Here is a 20,595-nt window from a genome sequence, read left to right as displayed (position 1 = left end):
ACATGCCCAAGAGAAATGAAAGCATACGTTCCACACAAAACCATGTACATGAATGTTCATAGCAGCATTATTCATAATAGCCCAAAGAGGAAATAATCCAAATGCCCATCAACTGATGAATGGATAAATAAAATATGTTATATACATTGTATATACATACAATGGAATATTCTTTGGCAATAATGAAGTACTGAAACATGCTACATCATGGATGAAACTTGAAAATAATAGTTTAAGTGAAAGAAGCCAAATACAAAAGTCACAAATAGGATTCCAATTTTATGAAATGTCCAACATAAATCTATAAGGACAGAAAGTAGATTAGTGGTTGCCTAGATTTGGGGAGTAGGGTGGTTGGGGAGATAAGGATGGGAGTGATGCCCTAAAGAGAGGGCAGTGTTTCTTGCGATAATGACATTTAAAAAAATTGATTGTGATGATGGATACACAATTCTGAATATACAAAAAGCCATTAAATTATGTACTTTATTATTTTTTAAAAAGTTTTATTTATTTATTTCTCTCCCCTCCCCCTACCCCCTGGTTGTCTGTTCTCTGTGTCTATTTGCTGCGTCTTCTTTGTCTGCTTCTGTTGTTGTCAGTGGCACGGGAATCTGTGTTTCTTTTCGTTGCATCATCTTGTTGTGTCAGCTCTCCGTGTGTGCGGCACCATTCCTGGGCAGGCTGCACTTTATTTCGCACTGGGCGGCTCTCCTTATGGGGCACACTCCTTGCACATGGGGTTCCCCTACAGGGGGAACACCCCTGCGTGGCAGGCACTCCTTGCGCGCATCAGCACTGCACATGGGCCAGCTCCCCATGGGTCAAGGAGGCCCGGGGTTTGAACCACAGACCTCCCATGTGGTAGACAGATGCCCTAATCACTGGGCCAAGTCTGTTTCCCAAACTATGTACTTTAAATGCGTGAAATGTATGGTATGTGAGTATATCTCAAAGCTGTTTTTAAAAAGCAAGTTGTCTATGGATACATACAACATGCCACCATTTATAGAGAATCTGAACTATACAAACACTTGTTTAGGAACATACAAATGTAGCGAAGGCATAAAGACATGCATGTGAAAGATAAACACACAAATTCAGGATGGAGGTTAGGGGGGGTGGGGGTGGCGGGGTTATTAGTGAGTGAGGGATACACAGGGTACGTATGTAAACTGTATTTGTAATATGTATTTCTTAAGCTTGGTGGTGGCTGCCTGGGTGTTCCTGATATTATTCCATATATTATTTTTGTTTGAATTGTTCCATAAAATTCTTTCACAGTTATCCCTTCCAATGGTTTGGACATTGGACATGCGTGTTTGATGCAGTGGGGTGGGGGACTGGCCTCAGGGACGCCTGGACTGTGGGAGCACAGGCCTGGTCTGGGACAAGGTGGTCTCTCCCAGGTTCCTTACACTCGGGAAACATTTGCAGACTTGAATCCCATCAGTCCCCAGGAGAGTAACATCCCTGGAGCATCTTTCCTCCTGGCTGCTGTCCTGCAGCAGACATCTTCAGCTGGGCAGCCAGACAGCCATGGGTTCGAGGGCTCAGCCTGCCCTCATTAGCAGCGTGCCCGTGCGCAGACTGTGTAACCTCTCTGAGCCTCACTTTCCCGCCTGCCAAATGGGAGCAACATCACCTACCACAAAACTGATGAAGACTCTACTCAAAATCCCAGGCCACCGCCTGCCTGCTGTTAGGAGCCTCTGGCACTGAGCTTTCGTTGCCTCCCTGCCGAACCTTGCAGGGAGATCCTAGTTGTGCTGGAATTGACACTCCTTTCCCTGAGAGCACAATTGGTCATCAATCAATACGTGCTGAGCAGAATTGACTTTATGAGCCAGCACGCCCTCCCTTCCTCCCTCGCTACTTCAAAACACAAAAGGGGGGAAAAAGGCCCATGCAGAGAGCTCCTTTAACTAATTTTAAAAACAAAGAAATAGACAAATAAGCTGGTTCTGTCATGCTCCGTGGATCGGTTTTTGTATTTCCAGCTGTTGTTCATCAATTCCTGGAGGCTCGTGGGGCAGAGCCAGTCCCCGGGCGGCCGAGCGTGGGGTGATGGTGTGTGTGTATCTGTGTGTAAGGGGCGGGTTTAGCCCTCTGGGCTCCCTCCGCCTTTCTTGGAAACTAGAAGGTGGGATGCCTGGGGCCAGGTAAGATCCAGGCACAAGCCAGCCTTTCCTGCCAAGAACAGTCCCGGAGCTGGGGGAGAACCAGGCCTCAGAAACTCGGCCTGAGAGCCAGGCAGACAGATGGGAGCTGGTCAGGGCTGGTAGCTGACCTGGGGGGATGGAAATTGGCTTCATGTGGGAGCTGCTGGGGACTTGCACCCACGGAGGGAATTCCAGGCATTGAACAGGACAGGAGCAGGCTGATCTTGGAGCTATGGACTTGGCGCTTCCTCCTCAAATGCTCGTCCCCTCCCAGAGCTCTGGGGTGCTGGCCATTCCTTTGGGGCTTGGTTGAGTCCTTGGGGAAGGAGGCAGTCCTGAGCTTGACTGAGGCCCCCAGAGTCTTTGTGGTCAAGGGGAAATGGGGGAAAGGGGTGAGCCTGCGAAGTCCAGAGAGTTGGTTTTGACCAGCGCAGCCAGCTTGGCCATGCACCCCCCACCATGCTGGCTCCACTTCGCAATGTCCTGCAGTGACCCCGTGGTGAGTCCCTTTGGGAGCAACTTGGCCTGGAAAGGGATGCAGCTTTTGAGCATCTCCTGTGGGCCTTTGGGACCCTGCATGGCCACATCTGTCCAGCGACTGAACCTCCTTAACTGTGGTCTTCCTGGCCTCGGGTGGGGCAGGATGGAACAGGATGGGCAGCTTTGGGAAGTAAAGGAAGAGTGACAGTGTATTCTCTTCCCTCCCAGTTATTCACCTGGTGTCCACTTGGGCCACTCTCCTACCCATCCAAATGAGGGTCCTATGGAAATCAAGGTCCAGGGTCCCCACCAGCCTTCTGGCTTCTCTGAGGAGTTCCTTCTGTCCTCAGCCACGGCCCTCACCCAGTCCATTCTTCACTCTGCTGCCAAAACCAGCTAAAACACACTCATGACTGTGCCACCCACCTGCTTGGTGCCCTTCCCAGACTGGAGGTCCACAGATGGGTTTTTGTTTGGCCCACACTGATAGTTTTTTCTTTAAATCTGGACATTTCACATAAAAATCTGGCATTCCAATTTCTCTTTGAATACCAGAGCCCTGTTGCTGCATCACTCAGGCAAGCGGAGCTGAATATCCACTGCCTCCTTAGGCAAGTGCTGCTTAGATTTGAAGGGGCAGGAGCATGTTAGGGAATAGTCCCCACCATTCCATATTGTCGAACACCTGGCCTCCTTCCCTCACTGACATTTCCTGCCCAGCACCTGCAATGCTTTTGAGTCTTCCTCCCCTAGTCTCCAAGCATGGCTTGGGAGGTACTAGATGACCTGGCCCCTGCCTGCTTCTCTAGCCTCGTTGCCTGCTTCTCTAGCCTCATTTCTTGTACAGAGGTGGATCAGAGTCAGGATCAGAAGGAGAGGACCCTGGGTAGGAAGAGTCCTTGGTTTTAGAAGGGAGGCGTGGAAGGGATGGCTGCAGAGGTTGCTGTAAACTCCCTTTCAGGGTGCTTCTGCAGCATACTCAGCGGACTCTACAGCTTATGGATGTGTGGGTGCAGTAGATGTGCTTGGGGTGTGAGACTTGGGAAGAGGTGCCTCAGCACCCCTGCTGCGGAGGGCATGCAGGCTTGGCAGACCTCTGCATTACAGGCCCTTCACTCTGCACGCTGCATGTTCTAGTGCTTGTGCCTGGCACCCTCGCTGGACTATAAGCTCCTCGAGAGCTCCTGACTTACAGTGAGTGCACAGCATAATCCATGGATGGAATGGAGGGAGGGCGGGAGAGAGGGATAAGGGGGGAGAGAGAGGGAGGGGAGGAAGGAAGAGGGATGGAGGGAGGGAAGGAACGAAGGGAGAGGAGATGGGGAGAGGAAGAGTTAGCCTTCACTTCTGCTGGGGGCCCAAAGCGATGGTCTTTCCTGCCAGGCCTTTGGCTCCTGTCCTGCAGAGCAGGATGGGAGCACCTCCCCAGGGACCCTGCCTTTGCAAGCACTCAGGGGCTGTTCTTTGATTTCCAAACCACGGCAGGGAAGAGCGCCATGTGCTTGTGGATGTGGGGGTGGAGGGTGGAGGGAGACAAAGCCGGAGCAGAGGGAAGTGGAACGGGGAAGAGGCGTGCTGCTTAGCAACCACAGAAGAAAATTTAGAGAAGTGACAGGACCATTTCTCCCAGGCCTCAAAAAGGATTAAAAAAAAAAAACACAACAAAACTCCTCACACGCCTACACTTGCTGATCTTGTTGTGGCGGCTCCTCCAGTGTTGGCTCTGCGTGGCATCCCCTGGAAGCCAGGGCCACTGCCGAGGAGATGACTGGACAGCGGAGACCACCAAGCACGGCGGCTCCAAGGGGCAAAACCTCCCGGCCCCTCCCGGTGGGGCCCGAAGGGCCCGGGAAGGAGTCCAGGCACAGCCCCTGCCCCTGCTTTCCTCCAGCTCCCAAGACTGGCCCCGGCTAGGAAGGCCCGGGGTGCCTGGGGTGCCTGGGGACTTTCCACTTTCATCTTCTTTGCTCCAGGACCCCACTAGCAACCCAATTCTGCTCCTTCTTCCCCACTGAGAATTCTCTGTTGCTTTTCTTTCTTAATTTGATTTTCTCTGGTTCAGAACTGAGATCAAAAGAGGAAATTCTTTCCAGTCTTTTAGGAATAATTCCCACACTCTCCCACTGGAAATGCATGCCTAATTACCATAGTAATAATTATTTTTTTAATCTTTCTTGCTCTCTTACCCATTACTTTCCCACCTCTGCTGCAGGCTTAGGGAGGAGGGGAGAGAGAAGCTTCGAGAGTGTCTTTGTGGCTGCAGGTTGACTATAGACTAAATTCTAGCTGGCCAAGTGAGAGGCACGCCTCACCCTCCCAGCACACACGGAGATGTGCAGGAAGCTAACAAGAAGAGCACCTCCCTAGCACAATTTGTTTTCAGCCGCTCTAATCTTGTCAGGTCTTGAGTTGGCGCGGGGTGTGTCTGTAACACCTCGCGATGCCTGCTAATCTTGCCTTTTAGTAGGAACCACGGAGCCGTCCTCAGGCCTAGCAGCAGGCCAGAGCAAACGGCCATAATTTGATCATCAAGTTGGTCTTCATCGTGTTTATTTGTGTGGCCTAGGAGAGGGGCTATTCATGGATGGTTGGCTCCTTTTTAGAGGAAAAACGAATAATCGGTAAACGATCATCGAGGTGGAGCAAGGATAGGGGCCTGCTGGCAGAGGTTTGGCAAAGACGGCAGTTTCTCAGGCCCCGTTCAGGAGCTGGCTTCCCGTCGGGCAGGCTGCGGGGTGAGCTCAGGGAAGGTTCCGGTGGAGGTTAGTTGGTTGGCACCTGGTGCTGAGGGAGCCTTGGGTCAGGGTCGTCCGGTCTGCTCCCTGAGATTTCAGATGTCATCTCAGCAATGGCCGCCTTTGGGCGCGAGGCTAGCGAGGGTGGGCAGCTGCAGAAAACACCTTCTCTTTCGTCCACCATTACTGATTTCAGGCCCCGGGGGTCTGAGTGGAGCAGCTGGCCCTTGAAGGGGCCCACCCAGGCCTGACTCCCCTCTGGGTAGCCCAGTCCTCTGGCCAGGTGGGCAGTGAGATGCACAGACCTTTGGCTGGGAATCCTGGGGAAGGGCTCTTTCCTGCCAGCCTTGAACCCAAGAGGTTGGGAAGCTGGAGCCATTCCAACCGCTTCTGCCACCACGAGGGGGGGCCGATGGCAAGGGATGAGGGGAAGAGACATGGGAGAGAGAAACCCGAGCTTGCCGGCATCCTTTCCATCCCTGGACCCAGCTATGCCTGAAGTCAGCCTCTGCCCTTGGCTGCCTTTAGCATTACCCACTGAGCCAACAAATTCCCCTTTCTTGTAATCCAGTTAGGATCGGTGTTTTGGTCACTTGCAACCACAAGAGTCTTAACTGATGAAATGGCTCAGTGCAAATCCTTGGCCACTGAGAGAGAAAGAACTCAAAGGGCCTGTTCTAAGGACACGGGTGAGTAGCATTGTCACGAGCCACCAAAACCAGCCTAGTGGTAAGCTCTCGTTGTTGTAGCAAGCTCCAAATTTTAAATTATTTTATACCAGGGACAGGCTAAATGTTTCATATGCAATGGCTTATTCAGTCCTCAGAATAGCCCTAGCAAGTAGGCATAATTTTCTCACCATTTTATAGATGAAAAAACTGAGGCTCAGGGAACCTTTGTGAACCTTGGTTGCAGGGTTGGGACTCATTCCAGATACTGTGAAGTCCCAACCCTCCCTTTACAGAGAACAAGTAGATTGGTCACCTGGCAAACAGGTGGGGATGTGTCACTGGGAGAGGGCAAAGGAGGCCAAAGGGCAGGGCTGTGCAGGGCCTCCAGCACAGGGGCTATGATGTTCCCCCCAGGAGATGGCTGGTACCTAGCCCACGTGGCTGTACCTGGACCCTGCAGAAAGAAAAGCAAGCTCTCTTGACCCCTGGTCAAAGACAAGAAGGCAGAAAAGACCCTGGATTGATATCGGCACACATCAGTCCTTATTAGCTGGGTGACTTTGGGCTCAGCATATAATCTTTCTGAGCCCTGCTGTTTTTCCCATCTGGAAAACAAAACTGCTTCCACCTGCCTCACTCATCCCATCCCACTCCTGGAGCATTCGATGAGGACATAGATGTGAATGATTACCTGCAAGGTAAGAGGAGGGGCTACATATATGTGGAGGGGAGGGCCTGACCTGCCAGAGATGATGGGCAGGTATAGCCAGACATACACCAAACTCTCTCCACTTCCTCCTCCCCATCTAGGGCTGGAGAGAGCCAGGCCACGCTGTGACCTGAAAGGAACCTTGCTGTCCCCGAAACAGAGAGAGATAAGGACTGTGAAGTGGGTGCTGAGACAGGTGCCTGGGAGTTTATTTTTACCCTGTTATCTCTTTTCTCCCCTGAAATGTCACGCTTGGAGCTGCCTCTCTCTCCCCCATCCCAACCATTATACGTGGCAGCACAGCCAGGAAACAGGTGCCCTCTCCTCCTCTGGTTCCCCTGCCTTTCTGTGAGTGTCACAGTGCTATGGCGACAGGAGGCATGGAAACGCGGAAAGAGAGAAGTGGGAGGCGAGACCTTTTATTTGGGTTCTGGAACAGTCTCACTTCCTCCTAGAGATCTGCCAATGCAGAGGAGGCCTTTGGCAGCCGGTACCTATTTCAAGGGCTGTGTCATATGGGCGCTTTATGTTGCAAGACACAGAAAACCCAACTTAAACTCGCTTATATATTCAAGACTATTTATTGGTGGAGGCCACTAAAAAGTCCAGCAGTAGATGCAGCTTCAGGCAGGGCTTGGTCCAGGGGTGCAATGACATTACAAGGACTCAGCTCGCTCCATCTCTCAGCTCTCCCTTCCATGATATTGGCCTTACTCTCAGATTCCACACAACTTCCCAGCAGGTCCAGGATCTTTCTTCATGGTGACAAATGGCTGTGGTGTTTTAAGCCCTCACATACTCAGGCTGAGAGTTTCCAAGGAAGAGAGGAAGGAAACATTTTTGCCAGAGACCTAGGGAAGCTCTTCCATATTTTATTGGCTCTGACTGGATTGTGTGCCCTACCCTGGGCCAATCACTTTGGTTTGGGGACGGGACTTGAAAAATGCTGCTGATTAGCTTGGGCCAAACCAAAATACCTGAGAACAGGGGAACAAGTGTTTCATGAAGGAGAGTTCAGGGCATTGCATCCAAGAGATGAAGGAATGGATGTTGAGTAGCAAACAGGAGGTCTGTTTCGTGGTTTGTACATGGTGCAGTTTCATCTTCTCCTATGCAGGAAGGTCCCTTTGATTAGGCTTCGCTGTTCTTTCTCTCCAGAAACAGATCAACATCTTTCCATCTGTAAATTTAGCAGGGGCTCTGAGTTCTCAGAATCCCAGGCTACAGAATGGACCCCAGTAAGGCTTCAGGCTAAAAAGCTATCTTTTTACCTGCCAAAGGCTTCCTCTGCATTCAAAATAAAATCTACATGCTATACCCTGGCCCCTGCCCCTGCCCCTGCTCACATTCCCACCTACCACTCACCCCCACACTCACTGCTCTTTTAGTCTGTCCAGTTCTTGCTATTTCTTTTTTTTAAAAAAGATTTATTTATTTATTTATTTTTCTCCCCCCCCACCCCCCACCCCCACCCCCAGTTGTCTGTTCTCTGTGTCTATTTGCTGCATCTTCTTTGTCCGTTCCTGTTGTGGTCAGTGGCACGGGAATCTGTGTTTCTTTTCATTGCATCATCTTGCTGTGTCAGCTCTCCGTGTGTGTGGTGCCATTCCTGGGCAGGCTGCACTTTTCTTTTGCGCTGGGCGGCTCTCCTTACTGGACGCACTCCTTGAGCATGGGGTTCCCCTACGCGGGGGGACACCCCTGCGTGGCAGGGCACTCCTTGCGCGCATCAGCACTGCGCATGGGCCAGCTCCACATGGGTCAAGGAGGCCCAGGGTTTGAACCGCAGACCTCCCATGTGGTATCAAGGAGGCCCGGGGTTTGAACCACAGACCTCCCATGTGGTAGACGGACGCCCTAACCACTGGGCCAAGTCCGCCGCCGCTATTTCTTAAATAAGCCTATTACCTCTACTCCTCACAGCCTTTCTTTCCACTTGCTGCTTCTATCTATCTAGACTGTTCTTCCTTTAAATTGTGGTGTGGCTTACTCCATCTCATCTCACCTTACAGGACTCTGTTCAGATGTCATGCCCATTGAGGGGTCTTCTCTGCCCAGCCCACCCAGCACTCAAAACCATCCAAAATTATCTTGTTCACTCATGTCTGAGCATCTCTCTTCCTTCACTGGAATGTTAAGTTCCATGAAGCAAGGGTCTGGCTGATTCTATTCACATTTGTATCTCCTAATCCCTGGTTCTGTGTCTGGCACATTGGAGGTATTCAATAAATATTTGTTCAGTAAATGAAGGAAAATTATTTTTTATCATTTTAAACTTTTCCAGGGCAGGAGCAATTTCTTACACTCTTCTCGGTTTTCACTCAGTCCCTAGCAAGGTGCTGGTCATAAAAGAGACAAATGGCTGGTGGTGAGGACAGCATAACATTGTGACCATAATTAAAAGCACTGAATTATATACTTGGATATGGTTAAAAGGGGAAATATTAGGCTGCATATATATTACTAGAATAAAAATTTAAAAAAATAGTGCTGTACAGCACAGTGAACCCTAATGTAAACCATGGACTATAATTAGTAATTTAATTAAAACAATATTCTTTCATCAATGGTAACAAATACTCCACACTAATGCAAGGTATTCATAATAGGAGGTGTATATTAGAACTCTGTATTTTCTGCCTATTTTTCTGTAAACCTACAACTTCTCTAATAAATATTTTAAAAGAGACAAAAAAAGTCATATTTTTCAAATGAAGAAGCTGAAGCTCTTGCTGAAGGATTTGCTCAAAGTCACACTCGGATTAGCACAGAAATTTACCTCAGAGACCCTCCCCATTTCTTTGAGGCGTTCCTTTTCCAAAGCTAATGCATGTGAACATTTGAAGGCATGAAATTGCAGACAGGGTCATGGGCCATCTTTCTGTATATGTCTCTGAGTGTGGTGACAAGACCACCACTCACAAGTAAGAGTCTGCAAAGAAGCTGTGAAGATGATGATGTTGTTTACCCATTTGCCCAGTTAGACAGAGGGTGAAGATGCCATTAGAGGGAAGCAGATTTGGCTCAATGGATAGAGCATCTGCCTACCACATGGGAGGTCCAGGGTTCAAACCCAGGGCCTCCTGAACCATGTGATGAGCTGGCCCACACGCAGTGCTGATGCGCGCAAGGAGTGCCATGCCATGTGGGGGCATCCCCTGCGTAGGGGAGCCCCACGCACAAGAAGTGCACCCTCTAAGGACAGCTGCCCAGACCGAAAAAAGTGCAGCCTGCCCAGGAGTGATGCGGCACACATGGAGAACTGGTGCAGCAAGATGATGCAACAAAACAAGTCTCAGATTCTGGGTGCTGCTGACAAGAATACAAGCGGACACAGAAGAACACACAGTGAATGGACACAGAGAGCAGACAACTGAGGAGGGGGAGGCAGGGAAAGGGAGAGAAATGAGAAATAAAAAATAAAAAAGAATGCCATTAGAGAAAAACACTCTGGCGCCCAGACCCATGAGTATGGCAAGCTTCCACGGGCCGATCACTGAGGCGGAAACCCTTAGGTTCTCCCTGGAGGTGAGTCCCCCCCAGCTACCAAGACCTGCTCTCCCATGTCAGCCTTGAGAACAATCAGGCAAGAGTCTGGAAGGCCGAGTGCAGCCAACGGAAATGGACAAGCACATCATCAGAAGTGGACATGAGTCGTCTCTCTCCTCAAGAGACAGTATGCCACCTGGGGCAACGGAAGTTTTCTGGGTCATTGACAGTTCTCTCCTCTCTTATATGCATGCCCGGTGCCCTGAACTTTACTCAAAATGACTTGCCATTGTTTGAAATATCTTTATTTAGAGGATTATTTAACCAATATCTCTCTTCTTCCCTGGATTCTAAACTTCTTAAGGGCAGGGAGAGATCTCTTTAGCTCACCACTGTATCCAGTCCCCTGGCCCTGTGCCTAGTAAATATTTTTGAATGGAAGAATGGATAAATGAATGGAGTCCAGGGGCTGCTGGGAAAGCACCTCACATACCAGCCTGACTCAGCCTGGAGAGAGAGAGGAGGCTGAGAGTTTTCAACGTAGTGACCTTGTCACCTCATCACCTCCCTGTCCTCTTCATCAATGGGTCTCCTGTGCCTAGAATAATATCTGGCAGAGAGGAGAGGGTCACTAGATATGGGAGAATAAATAAATGAATGGATACTGTTCTTTCTTTTCCCAGAATAGCCTGATTACCTTCTTAAGGACACATACATAGAGAGGGAAGGAAGAAAGGTGGGATAAGTAAATACACTGGGCCAAATCCAAAGGATCCATTTAGGTCATTCCCTTCAGACTTAGTAGGTTTGGCTCTAGGATTCATTAAACCAATAGGTCAGCAATGGGGACGCTGAAAGCACCAACAAAACACTAGAGACAACGCTCCTTTGGGCTTTAGTGCAACAGGCTCCGCGGTTTGACACCTAAAGTTTAAGTGGGTCATGGCTCCTGGTTCTTATCACATGCCCTGAAAAAAAACCCAGGGGTGGTAGTATTCCTTATGAGATAGACTAACCCAGCCTCTGCAACCAGATCAGGAGGGCATTGGAAAGAAAGGAATTTTTCTTCTCCATTGCTACGCCCTCCTTACCAAGGGATATCTGAATCCCAAATGAGTCTCTTTGGATCTACAGTTTAACCAACCAAGGGCTCAGGGTATTTGGTCTTTGTCCTTCCTTTGGGGATGACAGAGAGGTCACTGTTCTATTTTTCAATCACCTATCCAAAACAAGCCCCCTCCTCAAAAAGCCCCACAATACCCCAAAACCCAAAAGTAACACTGAGAAAGCAAATCTCCAAACATACCTGTGTCTGAAGCCTACCCCAACCCAGCAAAGAAAAATGGCTCACCTTCCAGATTCAGAAGGAATGGGAAAGGGATTTACGAATCGTCTCAGAATTGTGGACTCTGGCTTGTGCCCAGAATGAGTTCATTATTTATTCTTAGAGACTGGACTCAAATTAAACAAACAGCATCTATAAATAGAGCGGAGATACATTCAGCTCGGTGTCACCGCAAGGTCCTTTTCACAGGATCAGACGGGCTAAATGGAGGTTCTCGGGTTACCCCACTGGTCCGTTGTGGGGAAGGGCTGTACTTTTTCTTTTCAAGTGTGGTCCAGGAGGGAGAAAAAAAAACAGGTGAGTTAGATATTGGGATTCGGCCCAATTTTCTCTTTATCTCTTTTTCTCAATGCTCGTTTCCACTATAACCAAGAAGGAGCTCTGGAGGAAGGATATTGTTCTAGAAACACCCTTGCGGGGCCATTTGGCAGCTCCCCCGGGAATGGATCCTGGTTCAGGTGTGGGAGACAGAGTGTTCTAGACTTTAGGATTAGATTGAAAACTCCCTAAGGGAAGGGACTGAGGGCTGGGGCTTCCTCTTGACTTCCCGCATGCCACCAAGCACAGGGAGCACGAGGGTTTCCATGGCACACCCTGGGCCAAGGGGTCCAGGGACATCCTTATGCCAGGTGATGTTGCAGGTGGGCAGCAGTGAGGCCTGTGCCTCTGGCTTTCATCACACTGAGGGGTGCGCTTGAGAGGTGGGGTAACCACATGGTCATGATAGACCCGCCAGGGCTGGAGAGACACGGGACAGCTGAGAATCCCTTAGAGCAGTAAAGCGCCTAGAGTCACGTTGCTATAATAGTGACAACTACCACTGAGCAGTTAACCAGGTGCTCTTGTAAGCATCTGGGAAAAACTCATTTAATCTTTCCAAACATGCTGCATGGCAGGTACTATTATGACCGTCTGGATTTTACAGACAAGGAAACGGAACCATAGGGAGATTAGGTCCTTTACTTAAGATCACAGAGTTGGTAAGTCAGGAGGGAAAGGCAGGCAGTTTAGGTCCTGAGGCTGGTCTGTTGTAATAAAAGAGAAGAAATTTTAGGACTTAGCCTTTGTCTTTAGGGTCCAACAGCTCTTCTTACCCCTTCCCGCCCCTCTCACTCCCCCCAGCACAGGCCACTCTCAGCCCATGTGCTTCTGGTGAAGGTAACACCCACCCTGGCTCCGAGGGAAGCATTGAGGGATCCTGTCCAAAGATAGTTCCAGCCTGTCCACAGACCAGTCACAGGCAGTCTCGAGCTTCTGCTGGGAAGGCCGGGATGAAGACAGCCTGAATTCCTTCTGGATTTGAACTGGGAGCAGGCAGCCTTGAGAACCACCTCAGCCATCTTACATCCCAGGGGCACTACTGAACTCAGTACCGAGAGAAAGGAGACCTGAGAGATGGATTCCCAGGGCATCATTTGAACCCCGACTCCAGCTAGGCCTGATGCTGGAACCTACCCCGGAACTTGGCAGTTTCATGAGCCAATTTGTTCCCTTTGCTGTTTAAGTTGTTGGAATTGATTTTCTAACATGTACAGTTAAAATATCCCTAACCGGGAGAGAAAGACCCCTAACTGGCCTACAGTCAAATATGATTTGTCCCCAGCCAACATCCTAGACTCATCTATAAATGAGAGCCCATCCTGTATAGCCTTCTCTAGCTCCGCTAGGCTCGTCACCATTCCAGAAGCATGTGGACCATTACGTACCCATGCTCTTGTGCATCGGCTTCATTCTCTGCTTACTGAAATCCCAAATGCCACTTGCCTACTGAAGCTTTCTTGGATTGCACCCTTCAGAATTACCTGCTGCTTCTCTTGGTTGCCACAATACTGAGATTGTATTCTTACTTAGCACTGACTTTATTCTGCCTTGAAATCCATTCAGTTATTTACAAGTCATTCATTAACAGTTAGTGAACACTTCCTTTGTGTCACATCCTGGGCTAGGTGCTGAGAATTAAGAGCAAGTAATATCAACATGTGCTTGAGCTCTTACTAAGTGGTAGGCTCTTTGCTTAGCATTAAACCTGCATTGACGGCATCACGGCATCTCTGAAACCCCACAAGGTAAGCATAAACAATATCTCCACTTCACATGTAACAGGATGTTAAATTAGGAAGTTACCACGAGGTGCCAAGATCTAATAGATAGACCTGAAATGACAAAGTGAGTTACCAGCTGAAGACATAGATTTTCAAAGTCAATAGTTAGGACTATTTACCCAATTCTAAAACCCCCTAATCCACAAAGAGGCTATGGAAAAATCAATAGATATTAAGAGAAGCTTTACAAAGATATAATTTTTACAAATGCTATCCTACGATTCTCCCTGCCTCCTCCCCAAACACAAAAGAACTTTAATCTATTTCCTCACCGCAAGAAAAGTGAGAGCAGCTTCTTCGAGACCATAAGGAGAGTTTAGGAAGCACTCCCTGCAGCTGGAGACAGGGAGGCACCGTGGCTGTGTCTGACTCACTCCCAAGCAGTCCAAAGGATGAGAGACTGTGGCTAGGTCATTGACATCAGCTTGCACCTCAAAAATTTGTTCTGGAAAATAATATGAGTGTTTCCTAGGGATCGTCTGTGGACCATGCACAAGTAGGCTGGCCATGGATCATCTTGGCTGTTGACTCAGAGGGTGACCTAGAAGGGCAACAAGGCTTCATCAGACAGAGGCTGGAGGTGGAGCAGGAAGGGACTGGAGGGACAGTCCCAAGGCTGGGGTTTCTCCCAGCTACCCACTCTAGTACTCAAGTGGTACTTGAGCATACCTAGAGGGTGCAACACCATCTTTCTACTCTAACGGTCAAGTACAGACTTTCCTTCCCTACCTTTATTTGTCTGACCTCTTCTACCTTCCAACCCCATGGGTGTACTGGGGTGGGGGTGTCAGGGTGTTGATAGTGAGGGGCTATTTCCCTCTTCCCTAAAGGCAAACAGCCCACTATAGTGAGACAAGCAAAAGGAAGAGAGAAAGAGCCTTATCTTAAAGTTTGAAATATTGATAAATATATTGGATAGGACAGTCTGATTTTGATCTTGAGACCAATTTGTGACTTAGAAATCAGAGGAATTTTTTTTTAAACTAAGAGTGCAAAGGGAAGTCATGATGCAGGGGTGAGTTTTTATCCAATGCTGGAATAAGGACTTACCTCTGGAATTTTAAAGAGATACCAGGAGACAAAACTACAGTTGCTTTGATTATTTCACCCTCTGAATTCCGCTAGACAGAAGGCCAGGTAGGTTAAGCAATTTTCTCAGGGTCACACAGCCAGTAAGAAGCCAGAGCCATATTCTTAACCTCAGGGCTATGCTGGTCTAGCCTCAAGGAAGTTACTGTCTTTCCTGTGGCATAAGGAAAAGAGCCTGCATCCTATCCTCTTATTCGTTCTTTTCTTCTTGAATTATCTTCCCTTTCCTCACGGTCTTGAACCAGTGTTGACAGAAGTAAAGTCCTGATCTCAGGTCGGTCAGGTTATCTAGGGATAATACCACATGAAAATATGATTCAAAAGCCAGCAAATCCCTGAGCCAGCAAATCTGGAGAATTTCTTGTTTCCATATACCTAACTACTTTCATGTTGATTTTCATGATACTAGTATGATTAGCGCAATCACCAAGCACTCACAAAGTTAAGGTACCATGCTAAGTGCTTTTCATATGTTTTCTGGTTAAATCCTAACAAATGCTCCTATTTTACAAAGGAGGGAGCTGAGGCTTGGAGGGGCAGCTTGACCAAGGTTTCACAGCCAGCTGAGCAGAGCCAAGTTTCCAAATCTGGTCTGACCCTGGGGCCTATGCTCCAAACTACAAAACTATTCTCAGCACATGGTCCTGGAAACCTATGACCATCCTACCCTCTATGCACCAAGCAAGGCTTGAGGTTTTTGCTGCTATGCCCTGTTCACTAAAAAAACCCTTCTCCCTCAATTGTTTTTTTAAACTGATTTCTGATTAAGAAGTTTATTTGATCAGATCCAAACCATCCAGTGTTCTATGTTTGGAAGATGGTCTTGAGTATTTTAAGAGCAAAAAACATGGTGAATTTTTGGGGGTTGGGGAGAGGGATATGATTTGTAGTTATGAAGGCCAGGTTTTGTAGTTTGCTCAGCTGCTCAGAGCAGATACCATGAAAGAGCTTTTCCAGTGGGAATTTATTAACTTATAAGCTTACAGTTCTGAGACCATGAAAATGTCCAAATCAAGGCATCATCAAGGATATATCTTCTTCCTGAAAACTGGCTGTTGGTGATCCTGGATTCCTCTGTCACATGTCAAGGCACATGGTAGAGTCTGCTGGTCTCTCCCTTCTATTCTGGGTTTCATTGCTTCCAGTTTCTGGCTTCCATGGCTTTCTCTCCCTTTGCCTGAATTTCACTCTTTTATAAAGGACTCCAGTAAGAGTGGTAAGACCCACCTTGAATGAGAAATGGATCACATCTTAACTGAGAACCAAAAGATCCTACTTACAATATGTCCACATCCACAGGAATGGATTAGCTTTAAGAACATACTTTTCTGGGGTATATACAGTTTCAAACCATCACACCAGGGATCTTCTTTTATATGGTCAAAAAATATGTTTAGAATTAGCCAGCTGGATTCAGTTTAGAGAATTCCAATTTTTTTGTGTAATAATCCAAAACATCATAGTCCAGGCCCAAATAGGGTGTCGACCTTGGCCACCTCAATGTCACTGAGCTTCTTCACAGCCTGTCTGAGCTTGTGTTTGTTGGATTTGTTCATCCACAATGAACATGAGTGTGGTGTTGTTTTCCATCTTCTTCATGACTGACTCATTGTCATAGATGATGGCAGAGTGGTCAAGCTTGTTTCTCCTGGGGACACTGTTCTGAAAATATTTGGGCTGTCTTCTAAGATGCAGCATTTTGGGCTTCTGGAAAGTGTATGTCATGCAGATATTCTTTTTGTGTGTGTGTAGTTGTGGACTTCTTTGAGTATTACCTTCTAGACTTTCAAAGCTTTTGATTTGGCTTCACTTTTTGGAGGGGCAGGAGTTTCTTTCTTTGCTTTTGGTGTCATCTTTATGAAAAAGGTGTCTGGGGTTCTTCTTGACTTTTAGGAGATGATTACATGGACCCTGGTCTAGGTAGTTACCAATATCAAATAGAACTTAGTGACCTTGCCATGAATCTCTCTAGACACATATCTATCCCACTGTGGGATCGAGCAAAGCCATGTACCAAAGTTTTTCTCCTATTCCCCCACTGGGAATGTCTCAAAAAGCTATCTTAAAATGAACAGCATTTTTTTTTTTTAAGATTTATTTATTTATTCATTTCTCTCCCCTTCACCCCCCACCCCGGTTGTCTGTTCTTTATGTCTATTCACTGCGTCTTCTTTGTCCACTTCTGTTGTTGTCAGTGGCACAGGAATCTGTGTTTCTTTTTGTTGCATCATCTTGTTGTGTCAGCTCTCCATGTGTGAGACACCATTCCTGGGCAGGCTGCACTTTCTTTCCGCTGGGCAGCTCTCCTTACGGGGTGCACTCCTTGCGCGTGGGGCTCCCCTACGTGGGGGACACCCCTGCGTGGCAGGGCACTCCTTACGCGCATCAGCACTGTGCGTGGGCCAGCTCCACACAGGTCAAGGAGGCCCAGGGTTTGAACCGCGGACCTCCCATATGGTAGACGGACGCCCTAACCACTGGGCCAAGTCTGCCGCTTGAACAGTATCTTGATGACAACTTCAAAGTAGTAGTTGAGACTATAGGCTTGGGGGTCAGATTGCCTTCTTTCAATGTATTACCTCTGTGACCTTAATCAAAGCATTTAAATGCTGAGCCTCAGTTTCCTAATCTGTAATATACCTTCCTCATATTTTTTGTGAAAGTCATTAGGCTATTCACCAATATTCCAATTTCCCTCCCCTTCTAGGTACATGAAAAAATTATTATTACACTTTTTACCCCCCTTGAGGTTAGCCATGACCATGTTAACCATGACCACACCAGTGAAACATAAGTGAGAGTGATGTCTTATTTTTGGTGGAAACTTGAGGAGTTGGTATGCAGTTTCATTTTCCTCCTTCAGGAATTTCTATCAGCTTGGATCCCTGAGTCTTTGATGAGCACCCCTCTCCTGCAATTCTAATCATCACTAGAAATGTAGCATGAGTTAGAAATAATTTTTTTGTTGTTTTAAGCCACCGAGATTTGACGATTGTTTGTTACAAAGCATAATCTAGTCTATACTGACTAATGCAATGTGGGTGGAAGGATTAGAAGTTTAAAAAAAGCAAGCAAAACTAAGATACCTCTACATACCCACAAGCATGGCTATAATAAAAAAGGCTGACTATACCAAATATTGGTATGTATGTAGAGAAACTGGAACCCTCAAATATTGCTGATAAGAATGTAAGATGATACAGCCACTCTGGAAAACTGTTTAGTAGTTTTTATAGGGTTAAACATAAGCTTACCATACAACCCAACAATTATACTCCTGGGTGTCTACCCAAACTAAATGAAAACATATGTTCACACAAGGACTTGTGTGAAATGGTGATACCAGCATTTCCACAATAGCCCCAAAGTTGAAAAATCCAAATGTCTATCAACTGGTAGCTACATATGCAAAATGTGATAAATCCATATAATGGAATACTACTTAGCAATAAAAAGTAATGAAATACTGATACATACTACCACATGGATAATCCTCAAAAAAATTATACTAAGAGAAAAAAGCCAGATCCAAAAGACTACATAATATATGATTGCATTTATTGAAATGTCCAGAAGAGACAAATTTATAAAGACTGAAAGCAGACTAGTGGTTGCCTGGGGCTGGGAGAGGAAGTGGGGATTGGCTCTGCCAAAAATTTGAGAGAATTTTTAGAGATAATGGAAATATTCCAAAACTGGATTGTGATAATGGCTGTACAGTTTTATAAGTTTTCTAAACATCATTGAATTGTATACTTACAATGGGTTGGTTTTATGTTAAGTAAATTATATCTCAATAAAGTTGCTAAAAGCTAAGCACACTATCTGACACATAACAAAATTTCAGTAAATGTTTTTCATCATCTTAGGAAGGAAATTCCATTACTGAGATTCTACAACCAATTGATTAGGAATGAAGATCTGCATGCAATGAGGGAGAGAGGTCTGACAATTGGGGGTTTGGCAGACACCCCCATTCTTCCACCTCCAAATTTTGTATTTCCTCCAAGCTGACTGTTGGGGATTGAATCATGCCCCCTCCAAAAGGCAGGTTCAGGTCCCAATCCCTGGCCCTGCATGTGTGAACTCATTTATAAATAGGACCTCTGAAAATGTTATTAGTTAAGGTGTGCCCAAAATGGGGTTGAGTCTTAATGTGGTGGATGTCCTTAGAGGCAAAGGAAATTGGATATAGGAGGAGAAGATATGGGAGAAGCAAGAAGCTGGGAGTCAAAGAGTCTGGAAGAAAAGAAGACACTGACACCATGTGTATGGCCATGTGACAGAAAAGCCAAGGAATCCCAAAAATTGCCCGGTAGCCAGAAGATACCAACCCAGGAGGAAAGCAAGCAAACCTTCTATTCTCTGAAACCAAGAACCAATAAATACCTGTTGTTAAGTCAATCCATTGTATGCTATGTGTTTTAGCAGCTAGGAAACGAAAATACTGACCATCACCTGAAAAAACCCAGTGGATATATTTACATTGTCCTTTGTCAGGTTCCACTTTGTGGCCAGGGATCAGGCCAGGGATCAGTGTCAGGTATCCTAGCCTGGTTCCTTGTGCTCCTTTGCAGAGGCCCCAGGATGCCTTGTGACTCTGCCTTTTCAAGATATTTAAGCAGAGTAACCTGGTCTGGCTGAAAGTGTTTTCATTCCACCTCCCACCACCATCCTTACCAATAGCGACAAAAACAATTTATAGTTCCAATCCGCTCATATCATGGGTTTCATTTGGTTTTCTCCATGTTCCCTAATGAGTACCAGCAGAAATCTCACCAGAATCCAGATAGGAGAGATTGCCAGGGAGAAGGCTGGGTAGAGGGACGCTCTCAGGCCAGAGTATAAGAAACATACCCAGTATATTTGGTCATCTGTTAATTGCAGCCATAGCATTCTCTGCCTGGGTGACGCAATTCCAAACAATTACCACTTCAGTCCTCAGGCCCCCAAGGAAGACAAAACCGATTCAGAAAGGCTTTGAATCAAATTAGGGTAAAGTTGAAAGGGTCAAAGTTATGGCCCTAGAAAGACGACATCCAGTGTCTTCACTAGAGACCACCTTGACCCTCAAGTTGACATTCAACAGGAAGAACAGTTCAAAAGAGACTATGCATATATTAGCATTACCTGAAGAATTGGCATTTCAGATGCATAGCCAGACCCCCATCAGAGAAATGTAGCTTTAAAAAATTTTTTTACTGTGCTAACATATATATAAAACAAAACTTCCCATTTAATCATTTTTTAAGTGTACAGTTAAGGGGCATTAATTACACTCACAGTATAATTAATCCTTCACCACCATCCATTACCCAAACTTTCATAACCTAAATCTGAAACTGTGTACTTATTAAGCAATAACTCCCATTTCCCCCACCCTCTGGCCCCTGGTAAACTGTAATCTACCTTCTGTTGCTATAACTTTGCTTAATAGGAATGTGGTTTGGGTTCTTTCTATTTCCGGGCCCTCTGTCCCAGCTACAATGTTCCCTCAGTGCCTCTGTCTGGCAACTCACTGGAAATAAGTATTTGCCAGAGCTTAAATTGTTTGTTATTAAATAAAAACAAAACAAAAAACACAACATTGGTACAATTAACTAAAAAACTGAGATAAAACTAATAAAATAAGTCTAAGGACAGCAGAAGAAAGAAGTAATAGATAAGAGCAGACATGAATTAGAAAACTGAATAACAATAGAATTGATAAAATAAATCCAAAGGGCTAGTTCTTTTAAAAGACCAGTAAAAGACCAATATAACTCCTGGAAAGGTTACTCAAGAAAACAGAAATACAAATAAATAACACGGGA

At 46.6% G+C, this 20,595-nt stretch overlaps 1 long non-coding RNA gene across 1 annotated transcript; it reads left to right on the top strand.

Moving 5' to 3' along the window:
- The first annotated feature begins 11,755 nt into the window (after positions 1-11,755).
- LOC111766091 (uncharacterized) lies at positions 11,756-19,186 on the top strand. The gene is made up of 3 exons (XR_002798237.2): positions 11,756-11,888; positions 12,714-13,657; positions 18,652-19,186. It is a non-coding gene; the product is annotated as an uncharacterized lncRNA (long non-coding RNA).
- Positions 19,187-20,595: the final 1,409 nt, after the last annotated feature.

Source organism: Dasypus novemcinctus, chromosome 23 (genome assembly GCF_030445035.2).
Source record: "Dasypus novemcinctus isolate mDasNov1 chromosome 23, mDasNov1.1.hap2, whole genome shotgun sequence".
Lineage (NCBI taxonomy): Eukaryota > Metazoa > Chordata > Mammalia > Cingulata > Dasypodidae > Dasypus > Dasypus novemcinctus.
Note: the sequence above shows the minus strand (reverse complement) of the source record. Positions and strands in the feature narration are given on the sequence as shown.